The sequence below is a fragment of the Suncus etruscus genome, chromosome 2 (assembly GCF_024139225.1).
Source record: "Suncus etruscus isolate mSunEtr1 chromosome 2, mSunEtr1.pri.cur, whole genome shotgun sequence".
NCBI classification, from domain to species: domain Eukaryota; kingdom Metazoa; phylum Chordata; class Mammalia; order Eulipotyphla; family Soricidae; genus Suncus; species Suncus etruscus.
The window spans coordinates 3,112,677-3,122,229 of NC_064849.1; positions in this window are offsets into that span (position 1 = coordinate 3,112,677).

Genomic DNA, 9,553 nt, shown 5'->3' on the forward strand with positions numbered 1-9,553 from the left:
CGCTGAATATGGGGGGGACAGTTGGCATGTCCTGTGACCAACCTTGCTGAGCCCTGGCGTCAGATCTTCCCAAGGGCACTGAGTCCCCGGAGCCAGGCTCCTGCCCATCCTACCCCTCACACCCTTGAGGGTGGCAACCACTGTTAGTCTCTGTGATGAGCCTGGGTGGGCAAATCATGGGGGTCTGCTCTGTGGGGTTCAGAGCCAGCACAGTAAATGTCCCCAGTGACCATGGTGGAACTGAGCCCAGTGCTGGGCAGGGTGGCTGGACTGTCCCAGACCATGATTTACCTTTGCCCCGCTTTCTCAGCTGCAGTAAGGTAGTGCAGCCATGGCTTGGGGGTTCCTTTGCTCCCCACCCCACCCCCGAGTTCCAGAGATGTCTACCCTCTCTCAGGCTTCACCCCAGATCCTCCTGATGGTGTCAACCAGACAAGCGGGAGAGGTATGTGTGCTGTGGGATGATGGCAGCCTAAGGTGTGCCTAGTTCTGGGGTCTTTGCCCCTCCAGGGTGGCCTGGCTCTGCTTGCCCATTCTCACTGCTGCCATCAACACTTGAACTGAGCATTTGTTGGGGCCCTGGCCGGCCAAGGCGGGTCAGCACCAGCCTGGTCACACCCCGGAACTTGGCGTGTTAATCTGGGCCCGTCTGTCAGGCAAAATAGAGAGAAAAATAGCATCAATTTTCCTGAAATAGCTGCAGCAGGATTTCCTGGTTGGGGCCAAGCCAGCTGCCTTCAGATGGGAAACAGGCGAGAGTGCCCTGGGCCATGGGGCGGCCTGGCCTGGCACTCTCTCCTAGCAGGTGAATTTGGGCAGGTGGGTCCAGGTCTCCTCCGGAGGCCCTCCACTGCCCTCTCACCAGTGCTGCACCCCCCTAGCCCCTAGCTTTCCCCATGACTCTGCTCCTTGCCATCTGGGCCTGACCTGGGTTCCGATCCCAATGCCTGCAGGGTCCAGATTTGTGACCCGGTGGAGATACTCTGCCCGTGCTTCAGTTTCCCCCAGTGTAAACGGGGTGCAGACTAGCACAGCTTCTCAGGGCTGAGAGGATGAGTGAGGTGAAACTGCTTGTTGCATTAAATAATTGATGGTGGTGGATGGAGGTGGATGGTGAAGGATGGATTTTTCCCTGCCATCCCAGGCCACGTGTGGCTCCGAAATCCCCATTCAGCTGGAGGGTCCCAGGTTTAGGTGAACGGCGGAATCAGACTCATCCAGAGACAGGCATCAGGAAGCATCAGTTTTATTCATGCCCTATCCACCACATGTGTGGCTTATATCATAACCTTTTAAGCATCTGCTATTCTTTTTTTTTTTTTTTTTGGTTTTTGGGCCACACCCGGTGATGCTCAGGGGTTACTCCTGGTTATGCGCTCAGAAGTTGCTCCTGGCTTGGGGGGCCATATGGGACACCGGGGGATCGAACTGCGGTCCATCTAAGGCTAGCACAGGCAAGGCAGGCACCTTACCTCTAGCGCCACCGCCCGGCCCGAGCATCTGCTATTCTTAGCTTGCCCTGCATCTTAACTCCTTTCAGCCATCTTCCATTTGACCTCCATGCTGGCCAAAGACCAAAAGGCAAAAGGGGCCTAATCCCCTGGGTCAAAGGCCTTATATAACCTTTCAAGACCACTCCCTGGAATGGGAGGGTCTCAGGTAGGTACACCTGAATCCAGGCTACAACTGCTGACACTGAGAAGTTCTCCAGCCTCATCCAAGCTCCATCTCTACCCTTCCTATCTAACCCCATCCCCGCCTGAACTGCCTCTGAACTGCCTGGAGAGAGCCTTGTGAAGCCTGTGAGGAGCCTGTGAGGGGCCTGTGAGGAGATTGTGTATAGACTATGAGGAGCAGGATTTGAGCTGCTTGTCATAGTAGCTGTATATGGACCTCCACAGTCCCCCAGAACCCTCTCTCAGTCCCCACACCCCGAATCTGAAATGACCATCTGGTGGTCTCTTCTAGGGCAGACTCCAGAGCCTGGTTTCCTTCCCTGAGTTCCTCAGGGGCAGTTTTCTGCTTCCCTCAGACCAGCACCCCATTTCTGTCTCTGGGTTCACTCTCTGCACACTGGCCGCACCCTCACACCCTCCTCCTGATAAGTACCACAGTCCCAAGCCTCACACAAGGGCCCCTTCAGACTTTCCAGAGTCAACACAGCCGCCTCGTTTCTTTGGGCCGAAGGTGAAGGTGGGGCCCAAGGTGGGGCAACTCTGTGGTTGCCTTGGCGTTGGCAAGTTGGGGCGCAGCGGAGCACAAAGGCCCAGTGTTCTGGGTCCCCACTGCTGTGTCAGCACCTTCCGGTGTTGTTCTCTCCGGTCAGGTGTGCCCTGGGCTTCTGGGAGTGAATCTCCCCTAATTCCCCCTAAGTCCCCCACCCCACTCTCCCAGGGCTTCTCAGACCCATCCAGGCCCTCATCTTCCAGGATCCTCCCATATCTCTCACCCACCAGGACCCTCACCAAGCCCATCCAGGCAGCCCACCCTCCCTGGAATGCCCCCTGGTTTGTCCAGGCCATTATTGGCCCTCTGAGGTTCCCCTCAGCGCCCAATTTCCCACCCTTGCCCACATACAGACCCTGTTTTCTTCCCCTTTATAGCATGGTAGGCCTTGCCCAGAGTCAAGCCCATTTCCAGGGCATGGAAGTTCATTCTGGGCTGGGAAGGAAGCACCCTGGGGGGTCAGAGAGGAGGAGGGGCACGGGGAGGGGAGAGAACAGCTTCCAGGATTGTCTTATTTCAGCTTATCTCTCATCACCTCGATCACCCCTGAGAAAGTGGTGACACCCAACACAGAACAGACCAGGCGCTGGCCGGGGCATCCCAGGGGCAGGGACCTAGGCTTCTGGGGGGCTCTGAGAGGCTCAAAGATGTGCAGGCCACATCTCGGGGTACAGGAGTCCTTGGGCAAACATTTCTGGCAAAGGGCCCCCAAGCACTAGTTCCAACTTTGGGAACCAAAAGATAAAGTGGAGAGTTTTGAGTGATCTGGAGGGTCTTCCTCCTGCATGGGAGGAGACAGGAGACCTGGGTGCAAAAGGGTGTCCCTTCCTGTGCCCTGCACTGAGATACCCACCCTGAGCCCGGCCTTACTCATGGGCAGAGGCCACTCTCGCATAAACAAAGTGGCACAGTGGTGCCAGTGTCACAGGCGGGACAGCTGCTTGCAAGACACTCTGGATTTGCTGGCATGTATGTGGTTCAGGGACCCTGGCCTGTCCCCTCGTGGGTCACCTTTCCACCTCGCTCTCCTATCTATTTCTCACATGCCCAGGATGGAGCCGCCAGGCACCACAGATACGCTGGGGTGTCTCCCGGGTACAGCCATCCCGGAAACCCGGTAGTATACCCACACTCTCATCCTGCTGCCCCCCTTCCCTATGCCCAAGGCCCGTCTCTGAACCTGACCGGCCCACGTTTGTGGAATGAGGGGCATTTCCTTCCAGTACCTGCCTCAAGGGGGGCCTGGCAGAGGCTCAAACCCTCACTTTTGGCTGGATCCAGGGTGTCTGCCAGCAAGAATATGGTGCTCCAAGCGCCATCCTAGCGGCCCACAATGCTGCTTAGTGGATCTGTTAGGATGCCGCCTCTCCGGCCCAGAGGTGCTGCACAGCCCACAGAGCGGCCTTGTTCCCCACGCCCTGGGCCTGAACCCCACTGGCGGGGCTGAGCCTGGCTGGGTGCCACCCTCTGCTCTGTGCAACTTGGCCAATTCACGGCCTGGGGGTGTGGGGGGACATCGCCAGCCGTTCCCTCCAAAGGCAGAGGCACTGGTTGACCAGTGAAGGCCCTGGAAACTAGTTTTATTCTCTCTGCTCACTCACTCCCCAGGGCAGAATTTCTGAAGCTCCGAACCCAGCTTGGGGAAGCAGCTTACAGAGCCCCGCAGCCTCAGCTCTGAATAAAGTCTTTGTTCTTTCCCTGCTGCCAGAAGGGGCCGTAGAAGGAGGTTTTCTTAGTGAGTGGCCCAAAAGAGGGAACACATCCAGGAAGCAAATTTCTGGGGCATTTTCTGGATTCCTCTTTGTGGGGTGGCAGAGAACATCCCCCCCTTCCCTGCCTGGGCCTCCCTCTTGGTGTCTCACATTTGCATTAAAGTCTCACTTGTCTCTGCAGAGTTCTGTGCTCACGGGGAATGGGCCTGCACCCTTTAACCATGGGCCAATCCTTCTTTCCCTCCCTGTAGAAAGTCCTACATCGGGCCAGAGAGATAGCACAGTGGCAAGGCATTTGCTTGCATGCAGCCAATTCAGGATAGACGGTGGTTTGAATCCCGGCATCCCACATGGTCCCCGAGACTGCCAGGAGCAATTTCTGAGTACAGAGCCAGGAGTAACCCCTGAGCGCCTATGGTGTGACCCAAAAACCAAAAAAAAGAAAAAGTTCTATATCGACCCTGGGTATACTCAGAATGAGCCTAGATGAGAATTATACCACACTTTATTTTACCCTCTGAGACCAGCAAAGTGGACATTGGCGAGTACTGATGGGCCACCCAGTTCTAAAGGCTGGATCAGGGGTGGACTAGTTTGAGACTGGGAGAATTGGGGGTGTAGAGGAAACAAGAGGTACCTCCGGGCTACTGACCCAGCCTAGACTCAGCAAATAAACAGACCCTTGCTCCTAGGATTGGCTGTTCCTGCACCTGGACTCCAAACCCAGTTCACACACATGCAGGGCATGAACCCAGGCCCAGCATCTGCAGGCCCACACTGCTAAGAACCTCACCCGCCTGAGGCACGTCTGGGGGTGGTCCCCTCCATCATTCCATCCTCTCACCCATCTGTCACCCACAAACAGATGCAGCATCTGTGTGTGCTGGACGCAGCTGCCAGAGGGAGACCTGGGGACCAACCAGCTTCCATTTGTTGTATTTATCTTATGCTTCGGGCCACACTCAGAGGTGCTCAGGGCTTACTCCTGGCTCTGTGCTCAAGGGTCAGTCCTGGCGGGCTCAGGACCATATGGGGTGCTGGGGATAGAATTGGGGCTAGCCGTGTGCAAGGCAAGCGTCCTCCCCTCTGTGCTCTCTCTTGGGCCCGAGCCGCCTTTCTTGCTCAAGGAAGGACCATAGACACCCTTAAGTGACTGAACGTGGGTACCAGGGCATGTGGCGCTGGTGATTTCTGCAACGTAAAGAAGTTTAGAAATTTATTTCTCTCTCTCTCTCTCTCTCTCTCTCTCTCTCTCTCTCTCTCTCTCTCTCTCTCTCTCTCTCTCTCTCTGTTGTTTTTTGTTTTGTTTTGGTTTTTGGTTTTCAGGTCACACCCGGCAGCGCTCAGGGGTTCCTCCTGGCTCTATGCTCAGAAATCACTCCTGGCAGGCTCAGGGAACCATATGGGATGCCGGGATTCGAACCACTGTCCTTCTGCATGCAAGGCAAACACCCTACCTCCGTGCTACCTCTCTGGCTCCTTTTTTGGTTTTTGGATCACACCTGGCAGATTCCTGGCTCTACGCTCAGAAATTGCTCCTGGCAGGCTTGGGGGACCATATGGGATGCTGGGATTCGAACGACCTTCCTTCTGCATGCAAGACAAATATCCTACCTCCATGCTATCTCTCTGGCATGAGAAGTTTAGAAATTTCAACAAAAGGTGGTAGATAAAAGATGGGATAAAGGATCGTTCAGTACCCCCAGTTCTGCCCCCAACATCACAATCTAGCTCAGCTTCCCATTCTTCTCTTCCTCACAGAAGACAGTTGGGGGCTGGAGCAATAGCACAGCCATAGGGCGTTTGCCTTGCACTCTGCCAACCTGGAACAGACTAGGGTTCAATCCCTGGCATTCCTATATGGTCCCCTGAGCCTCCCAAGAGCGATTTCTGAGCTGCTGGGTGTGGCCCAATCCCCCCCCCAAAAAAAAAAAAAAGACCATTGGGACATCTTCCTCGGAGCCTTGAACTTCCTCCCTGCTCAGCCTCACAGCAAGAATTGAGAAAGGGGGTGTGGAGAGCCCAGCTATGTGGCCTCAGGTCAGTCCTCCAGCCTCTCTGAGTACCAAGACCGCCGTGAAAGAAACTCAGAATTCAGCAGCAGCCGCAGAGAAGAGGCATCCTGGGGCGGGTGGCAGGGACCCCCGGGAGAAGCTGCATGGTTTGCCAATGGAGGCAGACACTGGCCTCCTCCTGAGGGCTGAGCAGGTCCAGCTGGCCTGGAATGTTCCTCGCTGAGCACATCCATCAACAGGGGGAGCCAGAGTTAACAGAGGTGTCTGGAAATTCCCAAATCGACCGCCCCGGAGACCCAGCAGCGAATAACCAGGTACTCAAAGGAGGGAAACAATCCTCGCCTTATTCTGGAAAGTTCATGCGCAGGCCAGGGCCTGTGGGGACCTGATGGAGTGAGGAAGGGAATGAAAACCTTGCTCACGTCTGAAATAGGCTCCGTGTCTCTGCGATACATATGTCCCTCAAAAAAGAAGGGGCCAGAGCTGGGGCTTTCCTGCAACTGAGCCTTCAGAGTTCCCCGGGGACCTTCCGTGTCTCAGCCCCAAAGTCACCTCCTGGGAGACTCTCTGAGCACTGCTACCAAAGGCAGGGCGGGCGCTCAGCCCGGGTCTGCCCCAGGCTCTGCGCCTTCAGTTCCAGCCTGGCCTGGTGGCATCTGACACCTCACCCCCTCACCTCACATGAGTATCTCCCGCTCTGTGGGACGGGTCTGACCCACTCCGTCCTGCCCCCTGGCAGGTCTGCGGTGACTGGGGCCTTGTCTGCCTGTGTGGCCATCACTCTCCTCCCTCTCCCTGCTTGGTGCTTTTGCTGCAGAGAATAAAAGGGGCTCCAGCAGGCTGGGTGTGTGTGTGGGGTCCTCTCCTTGGCCCTGCCAGGGCTTGGAGCTTGGGCAGGCCAGCCTTGGATCCCAGAAGCTCCATCGCCACCTGCCGCCCCTGCACTCTGTCAGGGGCAGAGGGTAGATGGTTCAGCCGTGTTCCCAGCCTATTTTCAGGATTGCAAACTCCAGCCATCCTCACCCCAACTCCTAGGCACCCAGGGCCACGGTTCTAGACTTTTCTGCAGCTCAACCTGCTGCATCCATGTGCTGGTTGTGTGGGTGCTGTATAGTTGCCCAAAGGACAGTTCCCATTGACCTGGCCCCGACAGTTCTAGCCACTGCCCAGGCTCCTGCCATGATGCCAACTCACGGCATGACAGGACACAGGAGTGTCAGCTAGTCCCTGCCCTGGAGGGCCCTGGGATGCTCCCGGCTTTGGATTTATGTGGTACCGTAAACTGTACCATCACTCCAACGCCTTGGGACTTTCACCCCAAGTTCCGGCCTGCCTTGTGTGCATCCTCTGTTGAGAAGGGGCCAGTCATGAAACTGGAGCAATAGCACAGCAGAGAGGGCACTTGCCTTGCACGCAGCTGACCTGGGTTTAAGATCCTCGGCATCCAATAAGGTTCCCTGAGCACCTGAGAGCAGAACCAGGGATGAGCACTGGAATGAGCGCAGATCCAGGAATGAGTGAAACAAATAAAAATAAATAAAAAGGGGCTGACGAGGTGGTGCTAGAGGTAGATGTCTGCCTTGCAAGCACTAGCCAAGGATCAGGACCATGGTTCGATCCCCCGGTGTCCCATATGGTCCCCCCAAGCCAGGGGCAATTTCTGAGCGCTTAGCCAGGAATAACCCCTGAGCACCAAATGGGTGTGGCCCGAAAAACAAAACAAAACAAAAAAAATTAAATTAAATTAAATTAAAAAATAAAATAAAGACAGGTCGGGCTACCACTTGGAGGCATCCTTCCCACTTCTGTGTCTTCCAGCAGAGGAAGGGGGGGGTGAGTGGCTGTGGCCTCCACCCCTGATGAGGAAATGTGAAAAACAAGCAGTGGAGGGAGAAATTGGGCCCATGAGGGTGAGAGCGAGATTCACGGGACAGCTGTGATGCTCCATCTGGGGTTCCAGGGGGGTCCAGTAGCACCCCCTAAGCCAGCAGTCCCATTGAGGGCTGCCTAAAGAACCAGCAGCCATTGTCCTAACAAAAAAAAGAAGGCTTTTTTGGAGGGGCCAGAACGCTAGCACAGCAGTAGGGCATTTTCCTTGCACATGATTTGATTCCCAGCATCCCATATGGTCGGTCTCTTGAGCCTGCCAGAAGCGATTTCTGAGCAAGAAGCAAAGAGTGACCCCTGAGCCCAAGAACAAACAAAAAAAAGTATTTTTGACTTATTTTATGGGCCACACCTGGTAGATCTTAGGGGTAACTTCTGCCTCTGGTTCAGGGATCTTTCCCTGGCAGTGCTCAGTGGACCCTATGGGATGCTGGGGATGTGGGGATGAGCCCAAGTCAGATCACGTGCAAGGCAATTGCCCTCCTGGGTTCAATCCATGGCTTCCCATAGGGCCCCCCTAGCCTGCCAGGAGCAATTTCTGAATGCAGAGCCAGGAGGAACCCCTGAACGCCACCAGCCAGCCCCAGCCTTGGAGCCTCAGTGCTGCAGCATCTCTTAGCAGCACGGCTGTGACCTTGAGGACCTGCTGCTCCTGTGTCAGGGCCCAGGAGGGGCGTCAGCCCTGGAGCAGGGGCCCCACAGCAGCTGGGAAGGCGGCCTGAGCGGAGTAAGGGGGCCCTGGTCCTAGGAGGCCCATCTGGGAGGCTGTGGGCGGGCCCGGCCACACAGACGCCCTGTTTACTCCTGTGCCCAGGAAGGCCTTTCAGACCCACACCTCATTTGTCCTGATTTGGAGGCGGCTGAGGCTGGACGCCTGCAGGTAACAAGGGGCTCTGTGTACCTCAGAGCCAGGCAGGCCCCAGCCAGGGCCCCTGAGCCTCCGCCCGCCGGAACAGAGGCGGCTACGGTGGGGCAGGTTTGGTGGGGCCAGGGCTCACCCTCCTCAAAGCCGCTCTGTCCTAGGGTTCATATGTACGCAGATGTGGGGTGAGGCCTGTCTCCCTGCAGATGTGGGGTACAGAGCCTGTCTCTCTGCAGATGTGGAGTACAGGCCTGTCTGCAGATGTGGGGATACAGGCCTGTCTCCCTGCAGATGTGGGGGATGGGCCCGTCTGCAAATGTAGGGTACAAACCTCCTTACTGTGCGTGGCATTGTGACTCACTGCTCGAGGACATCACACACCGGGACATCTGGATGATCCCCCACTTTGCAGGCAGGCAGGCAGGCAGATCTCACAGTCCAGCCAACCCCCCTGCCCCGCCAGGCAGCCTCCTGTGTGGTTCTGGGGCTGCCCTTAGCTTCTCTAGAACATTCTGTGGGAACAGACAGGTTGTATGTAGTGTTTGTTCTTCTGGGTAGGGCCGGGAGGGAACCCCAAGAGGCAGCTTGGGTGCAAGGGGAGGATGGAGGATGGTGGTGATCGCGTCCTTGGGGAACCTGGAGGATGGGAGATCCTGTGTAAAGCTTTCCCCCACTATTCTGGTCCCCTTTCAGGGCTACTTTCAGGGTTCAGGAACGGGGAGAGGCAAGAAGCAACATCAGGGCACCCTCCTCTAGCCCCCTGTTCACCTCCATCCCGTGAGATGCCTGTCCCCATCTGGGCTTGGGGTTTTCGGGTCTGTCCCTATCCCTGACTTATTGGATGTCTCTGC